The following is a 12,213-nucleotide window of genomic DNA, read 5'->3' as shown; positions in this document are numbered from 1 at the left end:
CTCCGGAAACATGTTCAGGGAAGGTCCCGTAACTCACATATCTAGTTTCGTGTCAAACGGACAATGTAAGACTTTACTTCCTGTTTCGGGCGTTTCACTTCCTGTAGGGAGGTGACCTTTTACGGACATGTTGAGGAAGGGTCTGGGGTCCCACATACTAAGTTTCAAGTGGATACAACAATCCCTGTTGGAGCAGCATCAAAAACTATAAATGTAATTCTGTCTGCTGTCACTAGGTGGCGCTGTATTTGAAATTGAATATTTTCATATAGACGTGTTCAGGGCCGGGCTATCATCAATCCCAGCAACTTTGGTTCAGATCGGACCAGGATTGGCAAAGTTGTAACAGTTTGTTTTTTTAGAATTTTCTACCACCACCAGGAGGCGCTGTTTTCAAAATGTACCGTTTCAGCAACACAGTCGTCTTCAGCAACTAACCATCATCAACTATAGCAAGTTTGGTTGGGATCAGACCTTCCATCGCAAAGTTATAAGTTTCATTGTCCGGGAAGAGCTACTTCCTGTGTGCAGGTCATGGTTTACAAGCATGTTCAGGGCGGGCCCTTGGTCTCACATATCAAGTTTTGGGCCAATTGGTCAATGTTTGGCGGAGTTAAAGGGCACTTCCTGTTTCGGGCGACCTACTTCCTGTGTGCAGGTGATGTCTTGCAGATGTGTTCAGGGCAGGCCTTACCACATATATCACATTTTGGGCGATTGGTCTATGCTTGGTCAAGGGCACTTCCTGTTTTGGGACCTACTTCCTGTGTGCAGGTCATGTCTGCTGGAAGGCGTGTTCAGGGTGGGCCCTTGGTCTCACATATCAAGTTTCGGGATGATTGGTCAATGTTTGGTGAAGTTGAAGGGCACTTCCTGTTTCAGAGGATCTACTTCCTATGTGCAGGTGATGTCTTGCAGACGTGTTCAGGGCGGGCCCTTGGTCTCACATATCAAGTTTTGGGATGGTTGGTCAATTTTTGGTGAAGTTACAGGGCACTTCCTGTTTAGCGGCGAAACGCACAATTCAAAATGGCCGACATCGCGTTGGGGTCAAGTTCGCATTTGTAGACGTGTTCAGGGGCGGTGTCTCGTGTCACGTATAAAGTTTTGTGCCGATCGGCGAATGTGTGACGAAGTTATAGCACACGTCCTGTTTCGTGGCGAGCCGCCGAAATTCGCCAAAATTCTGATGGCTGCCGTGGCCACACCCCTTTGAATCTGCAAAAGCTTCCTATAACTTTTGATCTTGGATAGGTCTCGAACAATTTGACGCGTTTTCCGTGTTGCTACAATGAACGCCCTCAGACAAGTTAGTTCAGTTACGAAACTTGTAAAACGCCAAGATGGACGCCAAATCCAAGATGGCCGACTTCCTGTTGAGTCGAGGTCATGGTCTCAAAAGGATTTTTTGTTCGGCTTGCGCCAAACAATCACTCCACCAAGTTTCAGGAAATTCGGTGAAACTAAATTTTGCCTGCTCCATAGGCACGTGACCTGTGGGGGCGCTACTGAGCCATTTTTCATTGGTTTTTCGCAATTCCACTATTTTATCGAATTTTTCGGCAGTTCTGATGTGCGTGTTAATTTTCGTCTGTTTTCACGCAGGTTCAGGGGGTCAAATTCAAGATCCCATGGAGAGAAAGAAAATAATAATAATAATTAAAGCTGCAAGCAGCGTTGTACGGGACCTCGCGGCCGCCACCCTCTACCGGCATGTCATGTATAATGTGGGCTCTGGCCGGGTTACTCATTTCGCATGTGAAGTTTAGTGCAGATTGGTAGACGTATTGCAATGTTACAGGTCACTTCCTGTCTGGGAAGACCTACTTCCTGTGTGCAGGTCATACTTTGCAGACGTGTTCAGGGCGGGCCCTTGGTCTCACATATCAAGTTTCGGGCCGATTGGTCAATATTTGGCAGAGTTAAAGGGCACTTCCTGTTTCGGGCGACCTACTTCCTGTGTGCAGGTGACGTCTTGCAGGTGTGTTCAGGTCTCACATATCAAGTTTTGGGCTGATTGGTCAATGTTTGGTGAAGTTAAAGGGCACTTCCTGTTTCAGAGGATCTACTTCCTGTGTGCAGGTGATGTCTTGCAGACGTGTTCAGGGCGGGCCCTTGGTCTCACATGTCAAGTTTCGGGCTGATTGGTCAATGTTTGGTGAAGTTGAAGGGCACTTCCTGTTTTAGACAATCTACTTCCTGTGTGCAGGTGATGTCTTGCAGATGTGTTCAGGACGGGCCCTTGGTCTCACATATTAAGTTTTGGGGTGATTGGTCAATTTTTGGTGAAGTTACAGGGCACTTCCTGTTTAGCGGCGAAACGCGCAATTCAAAATGGCCGACATCGCGTTGGGGTCAAGTTCGCCTTTGTAGACGTTTTCAGGGGCGGGGTCTGGTGTCACATATAAAGTTTCGTGCCGATCGGCGAATGTGTGGTGAAGTTATAGCACACGTCTTGTTTCGTGGCGAACCGCCGAAGTTCGCCAAAATTCCGATGGCTGCCGTGGCCACACCCCTTTGAATCTGCGAAAGCTTCCTATAACTTTTGATCTTGGATGGGTCTCGAACAATTTGACGCGTTTTCCGTGTTGCTACGATGAACGCCCTCAGACAAGTTAGTTCAGTTACGAATCTTGTAAAACGCCATGGTGGACGCCAAATCCAAGATGGCCGACTTCCTGTTGAGTTGAGGTCATGGTGTCAAATGGATTTTTTGTTCGGCTTGCATTGAACAATCACCGCACCAAATTTCGGGAAATTTGGTGAAACTAAATGTCGATTGGTCAATATACGGGCAAATGGCCTGGCACTTCCTGTTTCGGGCGACCTACTTCCTGTGTGCAGGTCATACTTTGCAGATGTGTTCAGGGCGGGCCCTTGGTCACACATATCAAGTTTCAGGCTGATTGGTCAATGTTTGGTGAAGTTAAAGGGCACTTCCTGTTTCAGAGGATCTACTTCCTGTGTGCAGGTGATGTCTGGCATATGTGTTCAGGGCGGGCACATGGTCTCACATATCAAGTTTTGGGGCAATCGGTCAATTTTTGGGCGAGTTACAGGGCACTTCCTGTTTAGTGGCGAAACGCGCAATTCAAAATGGCCGACATCGCGTTGGGGTCAAGTTCGAGTGCTCGGTCCCTAATAACAATAATAATAATAATAATAATTCCTAGAATAACAATATGTCCTCGCCCACTGCGTGGGCTCGGACCCCGCGCACGCTGTGTGCGTGCCCGGTCCTCGGTCCTTGCACACTACTGTGTTTGTGCACTGTCCTAGGTCCTTGCACACTGCTTTGTTAGTGCTCGGTCCATGTTGCTAGAATTTCAATAGGTCCTCGCACACTGTGTGAGTGCTCGGTCCCTAATAATCTTTTGCATTTCAATAGGGTTCTTGCAACCTTGTTGCTCGAACCCTAATAATAATAATAATCCTTCCAGTTTCAATAGGGTTCTTGCAACCTTGTTGCTCGAACCCTAACTAAGGTATCAGCTGAAAGGCAAGAAAACTTACAAAAGAAAGCATTGCTCACTAAGAAGCTCAAAAACTTGTGGAATCTGTGGCTGTGACGAGGAGCTCTGGGGGGTATTCCAGAAAGCAGGTTCAACAAACTCTGAGTCTATCCCTGAACTCTGAGTTGACTTACTCTGAGTCGGGAAACTCTGAATATCCGGTTCCAGAACAGCTGATCTGAGTTAGTTCAATCAACTCTTAGTATGTTAACCTCGAGGTACGCGAGTGCACAACCACTATAAAAAGCCATCATCCATGGAGCCCCGATACCACGAGTCACCATGACAACCGATACCAAAAAAAAAAGATCAACTTATTTCAGTGAGAAGGAATATGAGAATATGAGCACATATTTCGCCGCAAATGCAACACAGCTGCAGCAGCGAAGGAGAGAGAGACCGCATGGGAGAAAATTGCTGCCAGAGTCAACGCTTAAGTTTGAATGTACTATTCAATTGTAACATTTAACCGTAAGATCGTAGCATAGCCTATAGTTATGAATATAAGTAGGAATTAAATCTGAGTTTTTCATTTAGGTGCAATCCAACAGGAGAAAGGAGGACTTGGAAGCAGCTCAAAATGAAACATAAAAACATCATTCAAAAAGGTAAGGCATATTTTGCTAGGCTATGATTGCACCTCACTTTGATTTTTATTTAAAATAAAACTTATATATGTATGTATATATATATATATATATATATATATATATATATATATATATATATATATATATGTATGTGTGTATATATAGCCTACTTTTTAACAAATATATATCCACCCACCCAACAGTTGTGGATGGTGTCATCTGCCTGGTTCAGCCTCCGACTGAAACAATTGTTAACCCTGCAAGGCGAGAGTGCTAACCACTACACCACCGTGTGACCAAGGAGGAGGATGATGATGAGGAAACGCTGTCTGCTGCCACAGGGAGAGATCCGGAGGGGCCTACTGAAGTGTGTCTTAATATTATCTATAGCTACTGGCACTGCTCTACCCATTCATATTCATTTACATTCTTGAGTGGAATTTGGAGTTTGGGTTAGGGTTAGTACACTGAAGTGATGAGCATAGATAATGGACAAACTAGCACATTCTTGTCCTTCAACAGAACATGGCTGGGCATCACCAAGAGGAGGGTCCATCAACTTCTAGATGCTTGACACAGTGAGATGTTCGGTCAATACCATGTAAAATCTGTATGTAGAACTGCAGGAATTAAATGTCGTCCATATGTTTCCCAGTTGCCGGTAAAAGAGTTGTACAGGGTGCACCTAATGAAAACCATACAAAAAACTGAGAAAGAAATGGTGTACCTGGACCGGCAAATAAGAAAAACAGACTTGGAAATTCTATTACTTGAACGCCAGTTGAGGTGGGTGCATTGTCATGGTGAAACAAGTGAATATGTGAAATATGTTAATAGTTGGAACTATATTACAAATCCTGACTGTTGCTTTTGTACTTTTAGGGAATAAAGAAGAACCAAATCACATGTGAATTTGTCTTTTATTTTTTATCAAAAGTGGTTTCGGGCGATGAGGTCCCTTACAGCCCTTCCATCCTGAACATCTGCAGGGATGGGATGGTCATCCTCAGCGTCGTTGATTTGTACGGCAGGGTGTTGCTCTCCTCTAATAATTGCAATATTATGGAGAACAACACATGCCACAATGATGTCACATGCCCTTACGCAGGCACTGGAACCGGGATTAGAGTATGACTATGGTCATCTCAACCCGGGCTCTAGTCCTGCAGTGGGCCACATTAAAACGTTGTTGGGGCCCCGGCTCAGGGTAAGGGGTCAACAGAGAGGGCTGGCATGGATAGCCTCGATCCCCCAGCAGGTAGCCATCAAACTCTCCCTTAATTATAGAGGACACATTTGAGTGCATTTAGAAAGGGAGACAAAGAACATTTGTACAAAGCTTTAGCTTCCTTACCACGTGCAAATCTGTTGCTCAGACTACACTCCCGATAGATCCAGGAATCATGAACTGAGCCAGGCCACTTAGCTTCTACATTTGTGTAGTGAAGCTGCGTCACATATGATCTTTACAGTGCAGAGAATGACATGAGTTAGTTGTACTGTAATGTATACATTTTCATGTACATATTTTTTAAGATGGTAGGTCACATACCTGGACATTGATGCTGTGAAAGGATTTTCGATTCACATAGTCCCCTTCATTTTGTGTAGGCGCAGTAATAGGGATTTGTGTCCCATCTATGCATCCTATCACATTTGGAAGGCCTGCAAAATGACAGCTAATTAAGCTACTGACCCCACTCTGAGGCCGCCGCGGAATGTAGGCCTATATCATAATTTCAAATTACAGAATATATGATTTCTACATCAGTCACAACCTGCAATTCTGTGGAATTCCTCTTTGATGGTGCGAACAGGTTTGTGTCCGGGGAACACCACCATCACTGGTAACAGGCGTTTCAGTGCGAGGGTTACCTTCCTCACAGCTCTACACACTGTTGCCTTTCCGTAATGCTCTGCATCCCCGATGTTATAAAGAAAACTGCCGTTTGCAAAAAAAACATAGCGATACGCATAAAATTTGCGCTGATGTGAGTGCTCGTCCGGGGTGTGTGAGGTTGGTGGCCGGAGAAGGTTATTGAGATTATTATTTCAGATTTATATTTCTATTTTCTGCTGCTATGCTCCCCCGAAATGTATTCTGGGATACATGGCCATCCCAAGTACGCTTAAGTCACCTCCGATGCATACTTGGTAAACATGGGCGGAGCGAGAACACTTCCGGGTTTGAGAACCGTCCTTCGCTGTTCGCTTACTTGAGAATTGGAACAGCACTTGGACTGAGGCTGATGACGTTTTCACAAGTACGGGAGTACGCAAGTACGCACAAGTACGCACAAGTACGGATATTGAGAAACGGCCAGAGTTTCCCTCATCTCAGGTTTAACAAACTCAGAGTTCTTACATAACCCGCTTTCTGGAATACCCCCCTGGTGATCATGCATGGACAAAAACACACTGGCACTGAAACAAGGAAACAGAGAGTTTTTAAAGTCTCTGTCAGCAGGTGTGTGTAATCAGGGCCGGCAGAGGATGGGGCGGGGCAAACTGCCGGAGTGACATCCTCCACCGACGCAGAGAATCATCAGCTGTCCGCTGTGATCCACACCACTATGGAGAGAATTCTGTTTTGATTGAATAATAAAGGAACAGAATTCTCTCCATACACCACGGCCTGTCCACGCTCCACGACTCCAAGAACTGGATCGGACCCAGCGGACTGCACAACTTGTTATCAGCTCACAGTAAGAGACAAAGTGTTCTGGGCAGAGTTAGGTTATGTGTGGTTATGTATTCTGTGTGATTTCATCATGGAAAAAAAGTACAAACAAGTTTCACTCACTGCAAAAAAAAGCCGTTTCATAGAAGAAAAGCTTCGGCTTATATAACTCGGACCTGAGCAGCCGAACGTCGCCATAAAACAGCAAACGAAAGACAGGAGCTGGTATGAGAAGAAGGACTAGCTAACTGGTTGCACTCAGACCAGTGCTATGTTTAGTTTTCCCTGCCTCCTCTTTCAGATGCTGGACACTGGACAAGCCTGGATTCAGACAGGTAATACAGACTTAAAACATTTCTCTGAACAATAATAATAATAATAACAATAATAATAAACACAAACAGACAAGGATACATATGGAAAATGCTATGCTAACAATGGAGCGATAGAGAAGGCAAAATTCAAATGCCTGAAAATACAGACAAAAAATTTTGTTGTGTATTTTTAGTTTCAATTAAGTCAGTGGTGTCAAACATACGGCCCGAGGGCCAGAGGGTCCGTCAGAGGGTCCAATTTGTTAAAATTTCACACTATGATTACAATCTAAAAGTAATGTCAAATGCAATATTTTTTCACTTCCAGATACCATGTGACTAAATCTTTGTGCCTTTATAGATCCAGTGTGATGTGTAAATAGTAAATTTAGGCATGATATTGTTGAAATTGCACTTATATTTCTCAAGAAATTTCATGTTTTGTAAAAATATCCTTCATTAAATGTAAAACAAAGGAGAAAAACAGGAGTTCTTGTTTTTCATAGGTTATTATGCTATTATTTTACTATTTCTACTGGTACGGACCACTTGAGATCAAATTGTGCTGTATGTGGCCCCTGAACAAAAATGAGTTTGACACCCCTGATTTAAGTGAATCTTTTAAAATGGTGTCAGGCATGAGAATGGTGCTTTGGTGTGTTTTAGTGGTGATATTTGGTAACTGTATATCACCACTGTTACCATAGTCCATCTGAAAAAATGAATTGCCCCCCTCACTCATTAAAAGTTCCATCATTGGCGCCATCTTGTGTCAAACACGTGTCTCTACAGCCACGCGTCACATGTTCGACCCAAGCTCTGCAACCTCAGGTTAATGTGTTTCTGGCGCCATCTTTTTTTTCTTTTTTTTTATTCTTATTCTTATTTTTATTCTATTCTCTTTTTTCACAACTGAGCTGGGGTGAATGTGGAATAAAGTCAATTCAATTCAATTCAATTCAATTCAATTCAATTCAATTCAATTCAATCAATCTTTGGTGGAGGCGTGCGTCTACTGTCACTGCTACTGCACATGCCCCCTCCACTTTGGTGTCAGAGGTCACACATACACGAACACACTCACAGTGGTGTTTATGTTGTATATAGCCTGTGATGTTGTAGCTTAGCAAGTAATATTTGTTGATTCAACTAATAGATTCTTGTTATACATTAATGTCCACTTTTAGTGAATATGATTGTTTAATTCATTTTGTTATTTGATTTAATAAATTATTAGTTTTATTAACCTGAAGTCTCTGTGTCTTTTGTGCATCAATACTGTGACAAATGGGGGTTGAGAGGGTCTGTGCTCAGATTTATACCTCCACTACTGTTAAATTGGGATATCTTTAATATCATAGTCAATTACAGTGATTAATTAAGACTGATTTTTAAAGGCATAGATTTTCCCTATTTTCAGGGTGGTGCCCCGTTCTAGAATTAATTAACATTTAATTAATTTTTCAAAATATTTAATAAAATATCAATCAAATTATTGCCACTATAGTTGATCCCCAACAACATTTAACATCATGTGTCTTTAATCCAAGAGTATTCATCTACAATGTTAATAATATCCATAATCTTTATAACATTATGTATAATTACAAATCTGCTATTTAACCCTGACCAGTCAACATGTGTTTCCTTTTCATTTGCATCAGTTAAATGCTAAAAAAATGCTTTTTAAATATTTGACAAAATAATTGCTTAAATATTCACTCCAGCACATGAGATCTAATGAAAATAATGCCTGGTTCACAGTATGTGGAGCCGTCTGCAGTCAGTCAGGCAGGGGGACCACCAGTCCTCAATCCCATCTGTGAGCACCCAGGGCTGTGTGCTCAGTCCAATGCTGTACACCCTGTATACTCATGACTGCGCACCAATCCACAGCAGCAACGTCCTCGTGGAATTTGCGGATGACACCACTGTCGTGGGGCTGATTGAAAATGGTGACGAGACAACCTACAAGGAGGAGGTCCTGAACCTCGCTGCCTGGTGCTCCCTCAATAACCTGGCACTCAGCTCCTCAAAAACAAAAGAGTTGGTGCTGGACTTCCGGAGAGGGAATGAGGTTCTTGCTCCTCTTCTCATTGGGGGAGACCTGGTAGAGAGGGTCAGTGACTTCAGGTTTCTGGTAACGTACATCTCTCTGGAGATGAAACTAAGACACTGATCCTGGTTTGGGTTTTTCCAGACAGAAATGGTCATAACAGGGTAACAAATACAAGAACAGGACACCCTTGAGGACACCCAGAGACATAATATTATGTAAAAAAGAAAAATGCTGTTGCTTTAACAGACAGATGGAGACATTTAACCATCACTGAGTCTGAGGAAGTTAAAGGAATACTTCACTGATTAGCATGTAGCTTTGTATCACTAGAATAGCAGTAGTATTTGTTCTCCCTCAGTTTTCCACTGAGTTGTAAAAATATAAGGACTGTATACACTGTATCCAGGCACTTCACTCCTCCCCCACTGTGAGAATTAAAGTTAAAGGCTGTCTGTCTGATTCCATAACTTTACAACATGGTTGCAGACAGGGCTGCATTCTCAGCCCCAATCTATTTCATTTATTCATGGAACCTTTAGCCCAAGCAGTACGTCAGGACTAAGGACTATGAGACAGGACTAAAAGGTATTCCTATGGGAGGAGAGGAATATAAAAGAAGTCTGTGTTGATCACAATAAAAAATCCTAATTCAGGCCTGAATTAATGAAAATGAGTGAGTTTGCCTAAAGACATGTCACAATTATTCAACATTAACTATAACTGTATTAACAAAAAGATATATGATGACCTTGATGGGTGGAGCCTGCTGCTTCTTGACTTTAGTAGCAGAATTAGATCAATAAATATGAATATCCTGCCTAGGTTATTGTATCTATTTTATCATTGCCAGTGGAAATCCCTGCAAAACAATTTATAGAGTGGAATAAACATATTTCACGATTCATCTGGAATAAACACAGACCAAGGGTTACATTTTCCACCCTTCAGCTTCCAGAGGAGAGGGGCGGTAAGGCCCTCCCATCTTTAAAGGACTTTAAAGACCTCTAGTATATTGGTGTAATTCTTCTTACGCTACTCACAAAATGTTAGGCATATTCAGTTTGCTGGTGAAATTTCAGGATGAGCCTAAAATGCACTATAACCTTTAAAGATGAACTTAATATGACCTTCTCTAAACATTTGAATGCACGTGTCCAACTGTTCAATGTTTCAGTACTTTTTGAACAACTTGCTGTTCTTTAACAAGAAGATTAACGTCAAAATTCACAACAGGGGTTTGAGCCATGAATCAACCATTGAGCAGTGTGAGAAGCCAATTTCAGCCTTGTGATTTGAAATCGCTGTAGCCCACTTAACGTTACTTAACGACCTGTTTTATTCTGATATCAGGTTAGTATTTATTTACCATGCTATTAAGTTATGCCAGTTGGTTTTTCCTCCTTTTTTTGGATTGAGAGGTCTACTAGTTTGAAGCTTGTTGTTGACACTCTAAAAATAAAAAAACAAATGCATGAGGAAAAGTTATGTAAAAAGGAATGTGTGAAACAATAAATGTTAAACATTGCAGCGAGTTTGTCCTCATTTCAGAATGTAGCCTAATTAGAGTAATACATGGTGGGGATAACTGATAGTTATGAGTCTCAGTTGTTGTTGCTGTTTTCAGTTGCTTTAATAGTGTGGACCACATGATATTTTCTCCTTGATCTTACAATTTTGGTCGCGGGCTGGATTGGACGGTTCGGCGGGCCGCCCGTTGACAATCACTGCCCTATGTGGTGTCAAGAGTTGTGACTCTTTCCTTGCTGAACACCTCCCTTAAGTGGTGATAGCAAGTCGGTACAAGATGCAGGTCGGACTGAAGTGGAGGGTGAGGGTGAAGTGCGCCGGGGACATGGTCACGTTATTCTGCTGTGAGAAACTCCCGCATTCATCCCCCCAAGAATGAATCTTCCCCGTGCGCCAGTCTATGGTGGGGCTGTGTTTGATCAACCATGGAAAACCTCACACTACTGCATGACATGATGAGTGATAAACATGAAATCTAATAAGTTTGTGGTGCCCCCCCTATTCCCATGGTTACGGGCTCCGTCTGATGAGTGATTTTAAAGAGCTCGCTTCTGTCTAGAGCAGTTCTGGGCATTTTACAGCCCTTTGAGCGTCCCTGTCCGGCCCGCGGTATGTCTGTCATAAACACAGATGAACTAGTATGGACGCACATATCTGCTCTGTGACGTTAGCCAGTTACCCCTGGTCCCCTAAAAATGTTGGCTGACATTAAAAAGTTAATTCCAGCGCGTTTTCAATAAGACTGCTAAATATTTCTTTACAGGCGTCAAAGGTAAAGCCGTGTGCTTAGTTTGTGCTACACAAGTCGCTTGTTTAAGGATATTAATCTGAATCGCTACTGCGTGACCAAACGAAGAGAAATACAAGAACTTTCTGATGACGAGTGCGCAAAGGAGTCGGAGGCAGCGTTAAGAATGATGTCCGTGGTTCTTTTCTTCTACAAGCTTCTCAGTTTAAGTTCAGTAGTTATCATTATCTCCCTCCATGTTTAATTCAATTAAATTCAATTTTATTTGTATAGTGCCAAATCATAACATACATTTTCTCAAGGCACTGTACATAGACAACATCAAGGAGAGCAGAGAAACACAACAGTTAACACAATGAGCAAACACTAGGCATCAGTGGAGAGAAAACAAAAGAAGAAATCTCTGACAGAACCAGACTCAGAGATGTGTAGTCATCTGCCTCGACCGGTTGGGGTGAAAGGAAAATGGGGGACAGAAAGGGGGGAGAGAAAGGACAAACAACTGGTAGTGGCACTTCCCTTCCTGCTGGCGTCGTTGACGTTCGGTGAGGGAGAGCCTCGTACTGCATGGGTTCATCAGTGTCGACTGTAGGTGCAGCAGTGGGATCTCGTTGAGGGAAGGCAGGAGTCCTGGGACACGGAAGGTGTGAAGGAGACGTCTGTCGTCGCTTCTGGTTCTGGTTTATCTCGCGAAGACGAATGTCTAGGTGGGTAGCCATCTCGACGAGAGCATCAAGGCTGGAGGGCACATCCATGGGTGCGAGGAGATCCTTGAGTGGTTCC

The 12,213-nt window shown here is 43.1% G+C and overlaps 1 pseudogene; it reads right to left on the bottom strand.

Annotated features, from left to right (window-relative positions):
- Window positions 1–5,032: 5,032 nt before the first annotated feature.
- LOC122762860 lies at window positions 5,033–12,185 on the bottom strand (annotated as a pseudogene).
- Window positions 12,186–12,213: the final 28 nt, after the last annotated feature.

This window comes from Solea senegalensis, unplaced genomic scaffold, assembly GCF_019176455.1.
Source record: "Solea senegalensis isolate Sse05_10M unplaced genomic scaffold, IFAPA_SoseM_1 scf7180000016140, whole genome shotgun sequence".
Taxonomy (NCBI): Eukaryota; Metazoa; Chordata; class Actinopteri; order Pleuronectiformes; family Soleidae; genus Solea; species Solea senegalensis.
Note: the sequence above shows the minus strand (reverse complement) of the source record. Positions and strands in the feature narration are given on the sequence as shown.